Consider the following 19,365-nt stretch of genomic DNA (forward strand, 5'->3'; position numbering starts at 1 on the left):
TTATTAATGATGGAGATAAAGTACACATAAGCCCCCAACAATAATGAAGACATAGCAATATTCAAAAGAGTTAACTGATAAATATGGTAACAAATGTTGCAAATTTACTGTTGCTATTATGTTTGACAAATATTTATTGTGAGTCATACAAAATTACGAAGATACGATGTTTAATTACACAAAGTCTTCAAAAGAAGACAAAAAGAAACCCACCATTCATAAAACATCACATATTTCAGAAATAGAGTTTAGAAATACAAATTTGAGTCAGACATACTCTAAGATAAATTACTTTTAAAAATTTAATTCCAAATGACTAGAAAGGAAAAAATACAGGCAACGTAAGAAGAAAAATAATTGAAGGGAAATTGAATGGAAAGCAAACTGGTCTTTGTGTGCATGTGTTAGGCATACTGATCTAGAGCTCTTAGCCATTTAGTGATATATTTTATAGGATTGACTACAGTCCTATTTCAAGAAGCTAGGGACTAAGTGTTTGAACTAATTGTTGACGCTATTTTCCAAAGATCCTGCACATCTGCTGGTACTAGCAGTAAGTATTTGCACCGTCTGCTCAACACGCAAGCTCCACAATACCCTGTTGATGACACTCTCCCAGACTGATGAGTGCAAAATGTCAACTTGCTGTAGAAGTTTCTGCATGCTTACTCTCTATTTCTGCCTATCGTGGGAGTACCAATCTTGAAAGTAATAGTGCCAGTGCTTAACCAACAGTAGTTTGTTATTCAAATAGTATTTGAATAGCAATGTGATATAGGAGAAAGACAGTATGACTCCTGAATGTATTTTATTAGTTAGGATTGCTTTTGACTAAGAATAAAAGAAACAACAACCAAATAATATCAAGTTTCTCAAAAGAAAAGATGAATGTCTTCAAAAATGTTTCTCATTGAGATGTTAGAATTAAATCCTACCCTAAAACAAGGTTTAAAATGACTCTCCTCCCCACAAAGATACTTCAGAATAGAGACTCTAAAAATATTACCAACTTGAACAAAATTTTTAGTTTTTTCATAAGAATACTCTTCATTAGGGGGTGCTTGGTGGGCTCAGTTGGTTACACATCTGACTCTTGATCTCAGGGTCATGAGTTCAAGTCCCTCACTGGGCTACACACTAGGCATGGAGCCTACTTAAAAATAATTTTTTAAAAATTTTTTTAATTGCCCACTTCAGATAAATATGCAAGGTAAATCTGTGGATTTCTCAGTAGAATCAATTTCTCAGTAGAATCTAAACCCTGAAGCTATCAACAAGGAATTGTTATCATTATTGTTATTATTATTATGTATACAATAGGGCCTTTTTGCATTGTATTATATACTGTATATAACTGGAGTCACATATACTAATCATTAGTGGAGCCAACATACCAAGTTTCTAACACACTGCTTGATAAAAAGGTTTGTTGAATCATTTATTAAAATCTAGGGTAATCATTTGTACCATTTTATTCCTTCTCAGGACAGTTACGTGCAGGGATGTTGACGGGTGAATTGTACAAAAAGGGACAGACAGAGGAATATACCAACCTCTTTAGTAACACCACCTTAAAACAAGAAAAGTAAAATGACAAGAATTTTTATTTTTCTGCTATCACAAACAAGACACATTTCTTTTACTCTACTGAGAAATCACAATCCGTTAAATGTAAAGAGATTAGAATGGACTAACTAAATTGGATTATTTCACTTTTACATCATTGTCAAGAAATCGACATTTTCCTGAATCAGCAAAACACGATGTAAACTTAAAATGAGCTTTTTTATAAGTTAAATAGATCTTTAAGATTTAAATACCCTTATATTCTCTGTAGTACCCAAAACACATGGTGCCGACCGAATTTGTGGATTGAAATGAAAACAGAATCTTAAGGGAATAAAAATGATCTTAAGGACTGGATTACTCTCCTTTTTAAATAAATCTTCCCTCAAATACTGAAATGAAAGGTAAAAAAAAAATCATTATTTTTGACAGCCACTCTTTCTTAGACCCACCTCTTCATTTGCTCTAATTTTCTTTTTTTTTTTTTTTTAAAGATTTTATTTATTTATTTGACAGAGATAGAGACAGCCAGTGAGAGAGGGAACACAAGCAGGGGGAGTGGGAGAGGAAGAAGCAGGCTCATAGCGGAGGAGCCTGATGTGGGGCTCGATCCCATAACACAGGGATCACGCCCTGAGCCGAAGGCAGACGCTTAACCGCTGTGCCACCCAGGCGCCCCCATTTGCTCTAATTTTCTTGATTTATACAGCACTCCACCATAGAGGGTGGTCTATAGTAACTCACATTTTCTCTACCACTTTCCAGGGATAGTTTCCTATAATTTAAATAAATTCCACAGATTTACCTTACATATTTATCTGAAGTGGGCAAAAAGACAGTGTGATTTTACCTTTTACTTACATCAGATGTGATTTTTATATTAAATTATATCTACCCCTAAATTTATTCCAGTACAGAACACCCAGTATCTGGAATCTAGTTTTTGTTGTCCCAGCACTGAGATAATCCTCCCAAGGCTGACAGTGATTTCCAGGTAAACAACTCCAAGAAGAGTTTTTCAGTACTGATCTTGCCTTATCCTGCTACAGTAACTGACCCTGCCTACCAACCCTTCTAGAAATAAGCATCTTCTTTTTCCATTTATCATGACACTCCACTCTTGGCTTATCTCCCTACTTCTGTGATGCCTCCTTTTCACACTTCTATATGGTATAGTGGGGAACCATGGAAGTGCAGGAATCAACAGCTTGCTTTAAATTCTGGCACCAGCACAGATTACATCTGGGTCACTGTGCAAATTACTTAACTGTCAGGTACCTCAGTTTCCTCATCTATACACAGGGATTATAATAGTATCTGGCAATGTGGCCACACATGAAGGAATGCTGGCAGCCACGGAAGCTGAATGAAGCAAGAAACAGATGTTTTCCCCTAGAGTCTCTGGAGGAAGTGCAGCTCTGCCGACACTGTGATTTATGCCTAGTGAAACTAATTTTGGGCTTCTGGCTTCCAGAATTGTGAGAAAATGAATTTTATGCCACCAAGTTTGTGGTAATTTGTTACAGCAACCACAGGAAACTAATATACAATTCATTGATACCTTCATAAATACAGTAAATGTATTTTTTAAAATATTGATTATTAGCTGTAATGGAAGATTAAAATAAAAAGGCTAATTGTTCAAAATAATAGTAATAGTAGTAATAGTATCTTCTGTGAATGGGTCATTACTATTCAAGTGAAGAGTAATACTCATTACTTACTATTTGTTCTTGTATAATATTCTTCTAATTAATTATATAAATGTATCAAGTAATAAACACTTTAGACACAAAATATTATATAATTAATATATCACAATGTATGAACTGAACTGATAATTGTTAAATCTGAGCTAAAAGTAAATGGGGATTAATTTACTAATCTCCCAACTTTTTTGCATGATTGAAGTTTTATATACATTTTTTAGAGTACTGATTCACACTTACATAGACTTAATCAATTTCTTCTCGGTATTTAATTAAAAGTCACAAGGCCACCATATGTAATATCATATAGATAAATAAATATAAAACAGATTACGTCCAACTAAAAAAAATTTCTGAATAAACAGTATAAAAAAGTGATATGGATTCAATGCCAGTAAAGATGACTAATTAACACAAGCTTTTGGATCCTGTCTTTAAAAACAACTTTGTAGGGGCGCCTCGGTGGCTTAGTCGGTTAAGCATCTGCCTTCGCTCAGGTCAAGATCCCAGGGTCCTGGGATCCAGCCCCACATCAGGCTCCCTGCTCAGTGGGGAGTCTGCTTCTCTCTCTTCCTCTGCTGCTCTCCCTGCTCATGCTGGCTCTCTCTTTCCCTCAAATAAATAAAATCTTTAAGAAAAAAAATAAAAATAAAAATAAAAACAACTTTGTAGGAATAAGAAATTTGAAATCTAAGAAGTTATAGGAGAAAAGTCCTGAACTACGCTATTGGGGGACAGAAAGGCTATTGTGAACTGGTACATACATAGGTGGAGAAAGACACAGACAACGTGGTTCTAACAAAATAAATCAGTAAGTCAAGTAGGCAACAAAATAGAAACTCAGCTAAGGTACAGAAGATTTAAACAATATAATTAATATAATGTACCAAACTAAACCAAATCAAATTCTGTATTCAATCAAAGAATATGCATTCTTCCCAAGCACACAAGTATAATTTCTAAAAATTGATCACATTCTAGCCTAGAAAGCAAGTCTTACTATATTACAAAAAGTAGGTAATGTACATAAGTAGATTATATTTCCTGGCATCAAAACATGAATAAGTTAGAAAATTATAATAAAAAGATTAATTAACACTCTATATAGTGGGAAATAGAAAACCAAATTCTCCATCACCTCTGGATCAAAGAAGAAATAACAATGGAATTTCAAAATACTTAGAACTAAATGATAATAAAAACATTGCATACAAAAACATAATAGGACTCTTCTCAGTAATAAAAAGCAAAATACTACTACATGCACCAAAAATACATTGAGTAAAAGAAGCCAAACACAAAAGTGCACATACTATATGATTCCAAATACATGAAGTTTAAGAACAGGCAAACCTATTCCATGGCAATGGTCTGTGGGAGGATGAAGACTTGGGGCTGGAGACTGAATGGAAGGTACAGATGGAAATATTAGATATTGGAGGTGCTAATATGAGTGTAAATATGTATCAAAACTCAATGTAGCAGACCGCATTTTTTCAAAATGATACAACAGTATCTCCCATACTGACTGTTGTTCAGCAGTGTGGCCTTGTCACTCCCTCGAGAGATGGAGTCTAAGTCACTCTCCCCATGACTCTGGGCCTAACATAGTAACTTGCTGGACTGACAGGATGCAGAAAAAGTAAGACTGTGGCACAATGAAACTAGACCATAATAAAGCCTCACTGTTCCCTTCTACATCTCCTAAGGATGTTCTCTCAGAGTCCAGCCACCGTGATGGGAGGCCAACATCTCATGGAAAGCCATGCAGAAGAGCTCTGGTTGATAGCTCCTGCTGAGCATCCAGCCAGGCCCCCACGGAGAGCAAGCAGCAACTGCCAGCCATGTCAGTGAGCCATTTTGGACATCCAACCTAGCCAAGCCTTTGGATGACTAGAGCCTCAGCTGACATCAAACTAAAATCACAGGAGACACCCCAAATGAGAGTTACCCAATTGTGTATAATCAACTTCAGGACCATGAGAGTTGATTTTTAAAAAATTATTTAAGCCACTAAGTTTTCGAATGGTTGCGACCAGAAATAGATACCCACAAGAGTCATTGAGTTGTACAGTGAACATTCATGCATTTCACTATATGCAAATTTTACCTCAATAAAAATAAGATTGTAAGGGAATATATTATATTAGAATTAAATTTACTGACAAAAAACAGAAGTAAAAATGCCAATGGCTCAGACAAGATAGAAGTGTATTTCTCTGATGTTAAACATTCTTTTAACTCCAAAGCTAGACAATTTGGGATCTGTTTGGCAGCTTCACACTCAAAAGAAACGAAGGCTGCATCTAAATCTTATTTTCATGGTCATTGTCAGGCCTCACCTTGCTTCGGGTTTTTCACTGGCTTGTGTAGCATCAAAATAACGGGGATGCAGTATTTGTCGCTATGTTGTACTGATTCCCATTTTCAAAGGAGCTCTGTTAATCAAGCCTCCTTCTAATCCCTTCTGCCATTCTCCAAAACAGGACACCATTACCTATGTCCTAGACAAATACCATAACTTCTTATCTCCCAGTCTCCTTCTGATCTCTCTTCCTCTAGCCTCATCTTTTACATGACTGCCAGGGTAACTTTTCCAAATATAAATCTCCTGATCATTACACCCTCTTTCCCCAGACCCCCTCTCCTGTTTAAAACCCTTTAATATAGCCCTAGCGCCAAAAATAAAATCCAAACTCAGACTAGGGAATATTCAGATTGCTGGAGCATAAAGTTTGAGTATATGGATTATATTGACATCAACTGTTTTTTTTTTAAATAGCTAATTATTTTATCTGCCACTGCAAAATTAAATTATATGTCTCAGTTATAAATCTTAATTCAGACATTTTGTACAAAATATGATGGGAATTGGATTATCTCATCCATTCTGGGGTCCTATGCTTATATTAAAAACAACCAGTTGGGGCACCTGGGTGGCTCATGGGGCGCCTGGGTGGCTCAGTCATTAAGTGTCTGCCTTTGGCTCAGGGCATGATCCCGGCGTTCTGGGATCGAGCCCCGCATCAGGCTCCTCTGCTAGGAGTCTGCTTCTTCCTCTCCCACTCCCCGTGCTTGTCTCTCTCTCTCACTGGCTCTCTCTCTCACTGGCTGTCTCTGTGTCAAATAAATAAATAAAATCTTAAAAAAAATAAAAAAATAAAAATAAAAACAACCAATTGGTCTATTTTACCAAGTGGCATGAGGGGAAAAGTAAAGAGCTATAAAACCATGTCCCTCTTGGAAATGGTTAAAAGACTAAAAATGTTTAGTTTGTAAAAGAGAAGTATGAGTTACAGAGTATCATGGATGCCTCTTAAATGATGGCTTTATATATTTTAAGAACTCTCCTTTTTGGTTTGTATTTCTCTATTTAAGGAGATCTATATCTATCTATCTATCTATCTATCTATCTATCTACCTACCTACCTACCTATCTATCCTTTCTTCCTTTCTTGCCTGAATTCCTCCAAAGCAGAAAGCTAAAACTGCCTTTAGTCTCTGGCTCCACCCCCTCTTAAAAAAGCAAAAACAAAAAATTAACCTCACTGAAGAGATGACACTGGGTGCCCTGTAAGGAGGAAAAAAGCTTTGGGGATTATGGAGAGAGATGTTTCCTGAAAGGTAACAGAGGTCATTCAGAGCCATCTCCTTTCTTGTAGCAGCATCCCCTGGAGGTGACCATACCATGGAAGAAATGTCTGTGCATTGCATCTTGAGAGATTGGATCCCACAGCATAACAGAGGCATAAAAATCTTCTCCTGGCCTCATTGTGACCCAGAAGGTATGCCAAAACAGAGAGGACCACACAGATGTGACAATTGCCCCAATGCCCCATGGTGACTCTCCAATGTTTTCATGATGTGTAAGTATCTAGGACCTTTGTATAACCCCAGGGCTGTGGCAAGACTAAACAAAACTAAGACTGAATATCTCACCAGTCAAGCACAACAGAGGGTTGGAGTATACATAGTCAATTTAAGCAAAGTACAGAAATATTTCTTGCAATACATAAGTCCATTTACTATGATTCATAACTAGTGCATGTATTTTAACTTTGTAGTAGCAAGTAAAATAATCATTTGCAATTAATATGAAATAGAGATATTCAAGATACTGAAAACTGAAGCATTTAAAGTATTTACAAATAATTTACAAAGCCCTGGACAATGAGGAAAATGAACTAAAAAGTACCATTAAAGTTTAAACAGGAACTACTTTCATTCATCACTCATCAATAACTTATTTACTAACTTATTCAGAAAAATTGCAATGATCTAATACTTAAATAATAAAGCCTTATTCTGACTGAAATATCTTAAATCTCTTTTGCTCCCTGTGAAAGAATTTGAATCTAAAATGTAACCAGAGGATATGGAATGGAGAATCTCACACATACACCATCAGGCAAATGAAACTCAAGAAATGAGAGACCGATTCCCCTGTAAATGCCTGGGTTTCAGAATATGGGAACTTATTTCCCCACCAATGAACATCCACCAAGAATCTTTCCCCATCCTCAAGCAAACGAACTTACTGCTTGGCTCTGGTTGGATTTCCCCCTTCTTTGCACTCTTTTCCCATAAACATAGTCTACCCCAACCTTCAACAAATCTGCCTGTAGTTTACTATTGTTTGTGTTTCCCAAATTGCAATTCCTCTACTATTCCTGAATAAACTCAATTTCTGCTTATTCGAGCTTGCCTCGGTTTACCTATTTAGGTTGATATTCATCATAGGAAGCAATCTGACTTTGATATAAACTACTAATGTGATCAATGGTCTGTGAAGAAGTTGCAAAAACAGATGTAACTGTCCATGAATTCTTTTATTGGGTTTATGTTTATGCCAGTACTTTTTACTCATTTGCAACATTCAGCAGAGAAGATGAAATAAAGAAAACTACACACACACAACAAACACACACTAACATATAAACTAAAAACAGAAGAATGTTTTTGACCATTTTATATTTAGCACTGTCAAACAATACTCACATTATTCATTGTAAGTGGTTGCCAGTTAGGGAATTCAATTTGGTTCAGTTTTCACGAAAATAAAAGTGCTAATGATGTCTGAGCTTCCTGTGTTTGAAAGATAATTAAAATATGGTCTCTTCCTCAAGAAATTATAATCTGGAGAAAAAAGACAGGCCTATAAACCAACATTATCACATTTCAAGATGCTGAATTCCATGATAGGACTCTGAGTAATTTTAGGAGGAAAAAATTACCCAAGAAAAATATTTGGTCAGTATGACATTCTATGAATATATGCCAAGATCTAGAAAACAGTGACATTTCAATTTAAATATGAATAGATATGTTTTCCACCTATCTGTCTCTTAATAGAATTCTTTCTCTATTTTGGTCCTGAGTTCAAATAATGTATCTTTACCTAATGAGCAAAATATTCAAAAATTGAAAGTACTTAACACAATGGAATTCTTTGCAGCCCCAAACTATGAAATAATATGGTGGTCTTTAATTGTTCTTTTAGTAACTTAAAACAAGTATAAATTAAAATTTTTAGGTCATTCCTGAAGGAGCAAAAAGATCATTAGAGAAGAAACAGGAATCAAAGAAATAATGGAGGGGTGCCTGGGTGGCTCAGTCAGTTAAGCATCTGACTTCGGCTCAGGTCATGATCTCTGTTCCATGTAAGATGGAACTCTGCACCAGACTCCCCACTCAGTGAGGAGTCTGTTTGTCCCTTCACCCTCCCCCTGCTTGTGCGTGTTCTTTCCCTCAAATAACTAAAATCTTAAAAAAGAAAGAAAGAAAGAAAGAAAGAAAGAAAGAAAGAAAGAAAGAAAAGAAAAAAGAAAAGAAAAGAAAAGAAAAGAAAAGAAAAGAAAAGAAAAGAAAGAATATCCTTGAAGGAGGACAAATTTTGGATTGAGAGAGCCAAGAAAAGTAAACCAGACTATGAAGACTAAAGGCAAATAATCAATAAACATAAAAAACATATAAAATGATACTAAGCTTTCCAAATAGGGGAAATGCCTGATTTGTGGCTCAATAAACAAAATAGAATTGACTATGAAAAAATGAACACTGAACATTGAGTATTGATATTCAGAAGACAGAGTACAGACATGTAAAGAGCTTCATGGTATAAAATATCTTAATATCTTCATGAAAAAAAATTTTTTTAAGATTTATTTGAGAGAGAGAGAGAGAGAGAAAGTGAGCGTGAACAGGGAGAGGGGTAAAGAGAATCTCAAGCAGACTCCCTGATGAGCGTGGAGACTAACACGGGACTCCATCTTACAACCCTGAGATCATAACCCAAGCTGAAACCAAGAATTGGACACTCAATGGAATCAACTACCTAGGCACCCCTGCATGAAAAAATTTCTGCTGAAAATTACATTGATGAATTTTCTAAGGTGATATCTGCTGAAAATCTTCTGAACCTAATGAAAGAGTTCTGTACTGTTGCTATATTCTGGAACAAATTAACCATGGCTGGGGAAAGGAAGACTGCATGTTTTAAGGACACTAAGGACTGGTTGGCTGTTCTTAGGGTACTAATGTTGTAGGATGAACTTGGCAGTAATTAGGAAAACCCAAGGTCCACAGTATATGAAGGATATACACGATTTGTCTATGCATCACTAAGCAAAAAAAGAAGTATGAATAGCCAGAGAAGTAGAAGAGTGACCTAAGAGCTGAATGTCCACTGTAACAGGTGTGTGAAGTTATTACAGCAATCTGTACAAGAAGAAAAATGTAAAATTTATTCTTCTCAATAACTGCTCTCTGTATCCCCTCCTGGACTTCTTATAAAAAGCATTGTTTTCAGCATTTGTTCAATATTTGTTCCTGCCCCTCGCACAACGTAACATTAGTGATAAACAAACACATGTGGCTGTGAAATTTTATATCCTATAAATATAAATATAAACTTGTCTTAACCGTGGACTTGCTAACACAGAGATCCAAGAAACCAAGAAGATGTTAATGACTTCAGTCTTAATGATGCCATTATCCATCATATACCAGATCATGTGGTAACCATTTGAGGACCTGCCAGATTGCTTTCCAAAGGGCTGCACTATTGTACATTCTCACCAGCAGTGTGTAAGGACTCTAATTTCTCCACATACTCACCAGCACTTGTCTTTTTACTTTTATTTTTTTAAATGTATTTATTTAAGTAATCTCTACCACACCCAATGTGGGGCTCAAACTCACAACCCCAAGATCAAGACTCACATGCTCCTCTGACTGAGCCAGCCAGGTACCCTAAAACTTGTCTTTTTAATTACAGATACCCAAACAAGTATGAAAAGATTTTATTTGAATTTTCCCGATGGATAATGATATTGAGCACTTTTTCATCTGCTTACTAGCCATTTGTTTATTTCCTTCGAAGAAATGTCTATTCAGATACTTTGCCCATTTTAAATTCAGTTGTCTTTTATTAATGAGTTATAACTATTTTTATATCTTCTAGATACAAATCCTTTATCAATGTATGATTCCCCCAATTTTCTCCCATTCTGTGGTGTCTTTTCACTTTGTTGATGGTGTCCTTTGAAGCACTAAGGTTTATGATTTTGATGACACACCAGGTCTGTCATTTCTTTGATTCTATTCGCTTTTGTTGTCATAGCCAAGAGACCACTTCCTAAATCAGGGCCACAGAGATTTATGCCTACATTTTCTTCTAAGGGTTTTTATAGTTTTAATTCTTACATTTAGGTCTTTGATCTATTTGAGTTAATTCCTGTATATAGTGTGAGATAGGGTCCCAACTTCATTCTCTTGCATGTGATTTTTGTATATTGATCTTGTATACTGCAACTTTGCTAAACTTCTTCATTAGACCTAATAGTCTATTAGTGAATTCTTTAGCATTTTCTATATATGCCATCATGATATCTACAAATAGAGATTGTTTTATATTTAAAAAACTAATCTCGTTTTTATAGAAATACAAGCAAAAATAGAGAGTACACTTTTTAGTTTTGAATAATAATTCCCAAATATGTTTTGTGGAATACAGATTCTTGGGATGTAATTACCTTCTAAAAGCTTTTTATTGTGAAATAAGTTTAGGAAATACTGCACTAAACAAAATTACCCTAAGATCTCTAGGAGTGGTTAATACGCTCCAGTGCACTGCAAATCTCCCTAAGCAGCAGGACAATGTATAATTTTTCCTACACTTGGCCACGAGAAACCTTCAGAACACTATCTCCTAGAGTCCTATGCATGACACATTTTGGGAAATTCTAACTGATAGCACTAAATTATTTACCAAAAGCACTTGTGGCCATGCCCTTTACTAGAAGCTCTGGATGGACAATGAACTTCAAGACAGAAACTTACCAATTTAATAATGCTAATGAATGGTTCTGATAATGAGTCAGATGTTCAATAAGAAAAGAGCATTCGTCATCAAGATCATAAGGGTTCATACAGAAAAGTTCTTACTGAAATAAAAATCTGGTACTCACCTTGAATCTAAAGATTTATGAGGGGCAGCAAAACAAAAAATGTTTACACATTGGAGAGATATGTTTCAGCTTTTAAAATGGCTCCAGCAAGCTGTCTGAGTGCTTGGCAGTTCATCCACAACCTGGCATAGACCCAAAATTTAAAAAAAAAAAAAAGAGAGAGTTTTTAACATTAAGCCCTAGTGTATTTTTTTAAGCTCTGATTAAAACGATGTGGGAAAAGTACACTTTAAAGGACAATTTCTGAGAACTAGACAATATTAAAATTATATCAAGCCTCTCGGTAGGTAACATGATGAAAGAATACAAGATTTAGACTATAATCTTAAAGATTGAATGATAATTTGATCAGGGGCACCTGGGTTGCTCAGTCGCTGAGCTGCAGACTCTTGGTTTCAGCTGGTCATATATCTCAGGGTGGCGAGATGGGGGGAGGAGCGATGAGCATCTGACCTCAGCAGGGAGTCGGCTTGGAGAGTCTCTTCTTCTGCCCCTCCCCTCACTCACATATGCACTCTTACTCTTACATCAATCAATCAATCAATCAATCAATCAGTCAATCTTGTAAAAAAAATAATAATTTGATCAAAGACCACCAAAAAGATGGAATCCATTCAGACATACTGTTGAGATAGGTAAATAAGGTGATCCTACCATCACCTTACCCCACACATACACACAGATTTTTCCTGATCAATAGTTTATACCTTTTTCTCAAGATTAACTGCCTTTTAAAAATCTTTTTATTTCACATTCTCAAGATACCCCCCACCAACACACACACAGCCACACACTTGCTCAAACTTCTGAAATTTCTCTTTTTAAGTACAAAAGAGTCTGCATACAAAAAAAAGGCGGGGTGGAGGGGTACAATTTCACAAACTATAGAAAGACTTGAAGACTGAACAGCAAAGCAAGGAGGGTTCCGAATTAAACTTGCCAGGAGGACAAGCAAATACAGTCCAGAGAAAATAAGAGTTTCCCCACTGATCGCAAAAGAAAGTTACCACACCTCCTTCAGTCTCCCCAGAAAAAAACCCATTTCCCCATGAAATGACCTGGTAGCTGATTCCCCACCTTCTCCCTCCCTACCCTCGCGGGAGTTTCCACACTGGACTGTTTAGATTCTTCGGAGGGGCGGGGATGGTGGGCCTGCGCTTGGGGCGCGAGCCGCAGAGGCTCCTTCCAACAGCCAGAGCTATGGAATCCGAGAACGAAGCTCAGCGCTCCCATTTGTGGGTCTTAGTGGGGCTCCCGGCCGCCCCCATGGTGAATGTGGCAGCATGAGCTCTCAAATCCTCGGAAGCAGGACTCACCAAGGTTCTCGAGGTCGCTGGGGAATGAGGCTGGTTGCTAAGGACGCCGTGGGAGTCACTGTAAGAGCCCGAAGGTTGCTCTTTTAGCGACTGGGCTTAGCCAATCAGGACCTGTAAATGCAATTCCACATTCCCTGCCCCCCCTTCACTACATTTGCGTTCAGTTTCCAAGGAGTAGATGCAATGATGTGTGAAAGACCTTTACTAGCTTTGAAATACAATCATACAGCACACAGTAATGATTCGTTTTAAATACTGTACATACATTGGATATGCAGCCAGCAGCTCCAGCGAGAAGAGGCTTGGAAGTGCTTCAGTAGCTCCTCAACCTTTAAATGCCTCCTCCAAAACTTTGCCAGTCCCCCCCAATCTAAATATAAAAAATAAAAACAACATGATTGCTATATAAAGGTAGCAATGTCTTCTAATCAAATTGCTGCTTCTAAGCGCCTTTTACACAGACTATCTAAAGCTGCCAATGTCCTCTGCAGTTAGGATAAACAAAGCATCCACAGTGTTCTGTATGTACTAAGCACAAGAGGGAGAATTTAAACACAAAAGAATGCCTGCTTTTTAAAGACAGGATCCAATAAAATTAAATTCCTATAAAATTCCTACCTACCAATGGGTGAGGAACTTCAAATGTTCTTCTACAAATGTTCACAAATGTTTCAATGGAAACATATAGAACAATGGAAACAATATGGAAGAGCAATTCTCATCAAATTCAAAGCTAATGTGCAGGTATTGTCCTAGTGAAATAACTGCCTAAAAAACATAAGAACTTCAAAAGAGAATTTAACTCGTGTCAACTTGAAATACACAATTCTGAATTATTTCTGTTCATAATAAGCACCAAATAAGTCTTCTGATTTTTTAGCATATTTTGATATTTAAAACAGAAATTATTGGTCCAAACCCACAGAATGTACAACACCAAGAATGAACTTTAATATAAACTACAGATTTTGGGTGATTATGATGTGTTAGAGGAACTATCGACTGTAATAAATGACTACTCTGGTTGAGGATGATGATAATCAGGAAGGCTATGCATGTGTGGGGTCAGAGAGTGTATGGGAGATCTCTGTACCCTCCTCCTAATTTTGCTATGAACCTAAAACTGCTCTAAAATTAATAATACTTTTTTTAAAAAAATAATTAACTCTAAAAAATGATAAAGTTTTGATATCAGATCCCAATATCAGATCCCAGGCTTCTCTGAAACACACTCTTCCTAGTAGATCAGTAAGTTGAGAGTAAGAATAAAAGTGAAATCGAGAAACACTATAAAATACATATTTTAGAAAGCAAATCTTAGAGTGCCAACCCACACAGAATGTGTTTCAAAAAGAGAACAAAGATAGAAATAATAATAAAGAATAGCAGGTCTCAAAAAAAAATTTGAGACAGCAAATCAAGAGTGCTTACCATATTCCAGCCATAGCAACATTTTTCTAGATATGAGACAAGGAAACAAAAGCAAAAATAAACTATTGGGACTTCATCAAAATAAAAACCTTCTGCACAGGAAAGGAAACAATCAACAAAAAAACAAAAGATGACCTATAAATGGGAGAATATATATGCAAATGACACATCTGATTAAGGGTTAGTATTCAAAATATATAAAGAACTTAAACAACATCCAAAAACAAAAAATCCAATTAAAAGTTAGCAAAAGATGTGAACAGACATTTCTCCGAAGAAGACAACCAGATGGCCAACAGAAACATGAAAATGCTGAACATCACTCATCATCAGGGAAATGCAAATCAAAACCACAATGAGATATCACCTCACACCTGTCAGAATGGCTAAGCTCAAGAACACAAGAAACAAGTAGTGTTGGCAAGGATGGGGAGAAAAAGGAACCCTCGTGCACGGTCAGAGGGAATGCAAACTGGTGCAGCCATGGTGGAAAATAATGTGGGTGTTCCTCAAAAAATTAAACATAATACTACCCTATAATCCATTAATTCCATTACTGGGTATTTACCCAAAGAACATGAAAACACCAATTGGAAAAGATATCTGCATCCTTATGTTCATTGTAGCATTATTTACTATAACCAACATACGAAAGAGCCCAAGTGTCCATCAATAAATGAGTGGATAAAGAAGGTGTGATATGTGTGTGTGTGTGTGTGTGTGTGTGTATCACATTATTTGTATATAATGGAATACTACTCAGCCGTAAAAAGAATGAAATCTTGCCATTTGCAACAATATAGATGGATCCAGGGGTATAACGCAAGTGAAATAAGCCAGTCAGAGAAAGACAAATACCATGTGATTTCACTCATATGTGGAATTTAAGAAACAAAACAAATGAACAAAGGAGAAAAGAGACAAACAAAAAAATAGACTCTTAAATAGAACAAACTAACGGTTACCAGAGGGGAGGTGGATGGGGGAGGGATGGGTAAAATTAAAAAAAAAAAAAAAAGGAGTGCTTACCATATTTCAAATAAAATGAATATAGAAAGACTGTAGCACATAAGCATAATTGATGGATATTTTTTATTTCCTGAGATCTAGGAAAAATACTAGATGAATTAAAAGTACAAAATGTTAAATGGATTACTCACACTAAAACATTAGATAAAAAATTCTTCAAATTTAAAAATCAGTTGATTCTGTAGAGCATTCAGGAAAAAAGTAACTAGTCACGAATTCTATAGGGAAGACAGCTAAAGGACATGTTTATATAAGGGAGAATCCACAAATGTCTTCTCCTACTCCTCCTACATTTTAGGATGAAACTACTCAAACCACTCAAAGAGCACATCAGTTAGACATTAATCAAAGTTAAGAACTCAAAAATGCAGAAGTTGTGGCTGGAAAGAACTGATGTTAAGCTCTGAAATCAGATATACCTAAACAATTAATTTTCTCTTGGCCACAAAATGAAATGACAAAAACAAATTTGAAAGACATATGTTTATAGCTTTTGTAATCCAGGTTCAAGTAAAGAAGTGTGAGAAAGGAGTGGGGGCAGTTCTCAATTTTCATAAAGAAGTGTAAAATAAAGATGTTACACTGTTGTTGGGTGGGGGAAGTTAGATCCTCAATTGATACCGTACACTAAAAGATGGATCTCAAAAAATAGGAATATATAACATGCTTTTGGAAGAGAACACTTAGTGACATAAATATAGACATTAGTAAATAGAAAACCATGCATCACTAAAGGAAATATTTTACAGAATATAAAAAAATCTAACCTGTTAAAGTTACTATATAAATTATATGTGAGTACATCTCAAATCCCAAAAAGTGTTGTATGTGTGCGTTTTAGAAGAATGAGAGTGAAGAATGAAATGTTTTTTAAAGTTCATTTGGAAGAATAATGGGCAGGTTAGCCAAGAAAATGAAGAAGCAAGAATATGAGAGTGTGGCTTACTACATATTAAAACTTACTTTAAAAAATTTTTCTTGGTCCACATATACATTTCAAATAAATAATTTCAGTATCTTCAAATTCCATCCTTGAGAAAATATATAACTGCATCATAGTACCTAACAGGGTAACTTGCTCATAGTAGGGTGTTTAATAAATATTGCTAGGTGAATTCCTGCATAAAAATATAGATGATTTTGTTTTATCTGGTGAGCTAAATTCAGTGTATGAATTTCTGAGTAAAATATTAATATAAATGAATGACCTGCTTCTTTTGTACTTTAATTTAGCAGGTCATATTATTTTGTGCCAGTTCTTGAAGACTGTCAAAATAATCTGCCTTCTCACTTGTATTTCAACTTAAATTTAACTGAATAATGACTGGACTTTTAAAAATATTTACTAAACTATTTCGTGATGATAAATCTTTCTGTCATATGATTCTTTCCAAAGCAAACTAATCCTTCAAATCTATTTACTAAAGGAAAAGGTAAAAAAAAGAAATTAATCCATATATTTCTATTAATAATATAATTTTGTGAAATTTTTCCTAATTTTTCATTTTTGATGCCTTCAATATCCTCTATCCACTCATTGTTATGTAATAGTTTAATTGTGGTTATTTAAAAATATGAACACAAATTGTTCAATAACCCTCCCTTCAGAAGATGGAGCCAAATTCTTTCCCCTTAGTGTGGGCTTGGATTTAGTGACTCACTTCTAGAGACTGGAATGTGACAGAAGGGATGAGGTGGACTTATGTCATAAAGACAGTGTAGGATCCCCTTTGCTCTCTCTCGAATCATTTGTTCAGGGAAAATGTCATCTATCACATTAGGAGGACACTCAAGAGTTCTATGGAGAGGGGCGCCTGGGTGGCTTAGTTAGATAAGCGTCTGACTCTTGATTTTGGCTCAAGTCACGATCTCAGGTTGTGAGAGTGAGCCCCAAGTCAGGCTCTGTGCTGGGTGTAAGCCTGCTTAAGATTCTTTCTCTCCCTCTGCCTTCCCCACCCCTCACCCTCCAAAAGAGTTTTATGGAGAGCTCCATGTGGCAAGGAATTAAGACCTCCTGATAGCAAACCAACAAGAAAAGGAGCCGTTCTTTCCTCAATTAGCTGAGTGAGTTATCATGGAAGTGAATCCTCCAGTCCCAGTCAAACCCAGTAAAGTCTAAAATAACTGCACCTCAAACTGACGTCTTGACAGCAACTTCATGAGAGACCCAGACCCCCCAGTGAATGCCTGAAACTGCGATAGTACCAAACCCCATATATGCTGTTTTCTTCCTATACGTACATTCTTTTTTTTTTTTTTAAAGATTTTTATTTATTTATTCGACAGAGATAGAGACAGCCAGCGAGAGAGGGAACACAAGCAGGGGGAGTGGGAGAGGAAGAAGCAGGCTCATAGCGGAGGAGCCTGATGTGGGGCTCGATCCCATAACGCTGAGATCACGCCCTGAGCTGAAGGCAGACGCTCAACCGCTGTGCCACCCAGGCACCCCCCTATACGTACATTCTTATGATAAAGTCTAATTTATAAATTAAGCACAGCAAGAGATTAACAACAATAAAATAGAACAATTATAACAATATACTGTAATAAAAGTTTTGTGAATGTGGTCTCTCTCTCTCAAAATATCTTACTGTCTGGTACTTACCCTTCTTCTTGTGAGGATGTGAGGTGATAAACGCCTACATGATGAGATAAAACGACCTAGGCATTGTGACGAAGCATTAGGCTACTATTGGTCTTCTGACTATACTTCAAAAGGAGGATCATCTGCTTCCGGCCTGCGGTTTACTGTAGGAAACTGAAAAGCAGAGGAAACTGAAAACCTGGGAAGGAGAAACCATAGATTGATTAGGAGGCACTACTCTACCGTCTCCTGCCGAAGCCTCTTACAGCGGTCTACTCAGTAGAGGTGGCTTCCACCTATGCCCCATACAGAAGTCATGCTGGTCCTTCAAGAACCTCATTAGGGTCACTTCATTCTTCTCCTCTAAAAGATCTAAATTCTTGTCCATCCCCAACAAAGTCCTGCCAAATCTGTCCCTTATCCTCTTTCAGCTCTCAGTGAGCCCTTGCTCACTGACTACCTAGCTTGTCATCAGGACTTTACACTTAACTCTGCCTTGGAAATTTTTCTTCCAGATTCACACAGGGCTCATTCCTTCGCGTCATTTAAGTCTGTTTAAAGATCTTTTCCTCAAAGAGGACATCCTTGACCAACTAATCTAAAAAACACTGCCTCTAACACTGATTTGATTTTATTAAATACATGTGTCATTATTTGACATTGCATTATATGTTTGTTTCATTATTTGACATGATTTCTCTATTAGTCATCTCCTAACTAGAACATGAGTTCTAGCAATGGAAGGACTTTGGCTTATTTATCATTCTAACTTCACTGTTTAGAGGATAGGTGCTCAATAAATATACTTTGCTTAAAGAACCATATAGATGAATCATTTTAATTAATGATTAATGGATAATTACTTGATATTTAGTATCCGAACAATTTTTCCTGTTACAGGCAATTATGTCATGAACATGTGCATAAGTAAATATATAAACCCTATATTTGTTTCCTAAGATTTCGGAATCATAAGATTATCATTTTTATGATTTTCTAGACATATTGCCAAATAGCCCTCCAAGAAAAAGTTGATATATTTTATGCCACTCCAAAAATGAATGACAGCTATTTTCTTCTCACATCGCATGACAATATACATTTTCCCTTTTAAACATTGTCATTTAAATATGGGAAAGATAGTTATTAAATTTTCCTTTCTTCAATTACTGGAGGGAAGACATTTTTCATATAACTATTATCCACTTGCATTTCTTTTTTTACAATTTGCCTCTTCATGTTCTTTGCTTATATTTCTACTG

At 36.1% G+C, this 19,365-nt stretch overlaps 1 protein-coding gene across 2 annotated transcripts in view; it reads right to left on the bottom strand.

Annotated features, from left to right (window-relative positions):
* The window catches only part of TMEM232 (transmembrane protein 232), a 246,962-nt gene that overhangs the window by 225,966 nt on the left and 1,631 nt on the right, over positions 1 to 19,365 (bottom strand). For both annotated transcript variants that reach the window (XM_057307002.1, XM_057307003.1), the window contains exons 2-5: positions 18,125 to 18,302; positions 13,325 to 13,429; positions 11,744 to 11,865; positions 8,274 to 8,411 (exon numbers count right to left, since the gene is read on the bottom strand). The gene's annotated coding sequence lies outside the window, so the exon portion shown is untranslated. The remainder of the gene's footprint in view (positions 1 to 8,273; positions 8,412 to 11,743; positions 11,866 to 13,324; positions 13,430 to 18,124; positions 18,303 to 19,365) is intronic.

Source organism: Ursus arctos, unplaced genomic scaffold (assembly GCF_023065955.2).
Source record: "Ursus arctos isolate Adak ecotype North America unplaced genomic scaffold, UrsArc2.0 scaffold_5, whole genome shotgun sequence".
In the NCBI taxonomy this organism is placed as follows: domain Eukaryota; kingdom Metazoa; phylum Chordata; class Mammalia; order Carnivora; family Ursidae; genus Ursus; species Ursus arctos.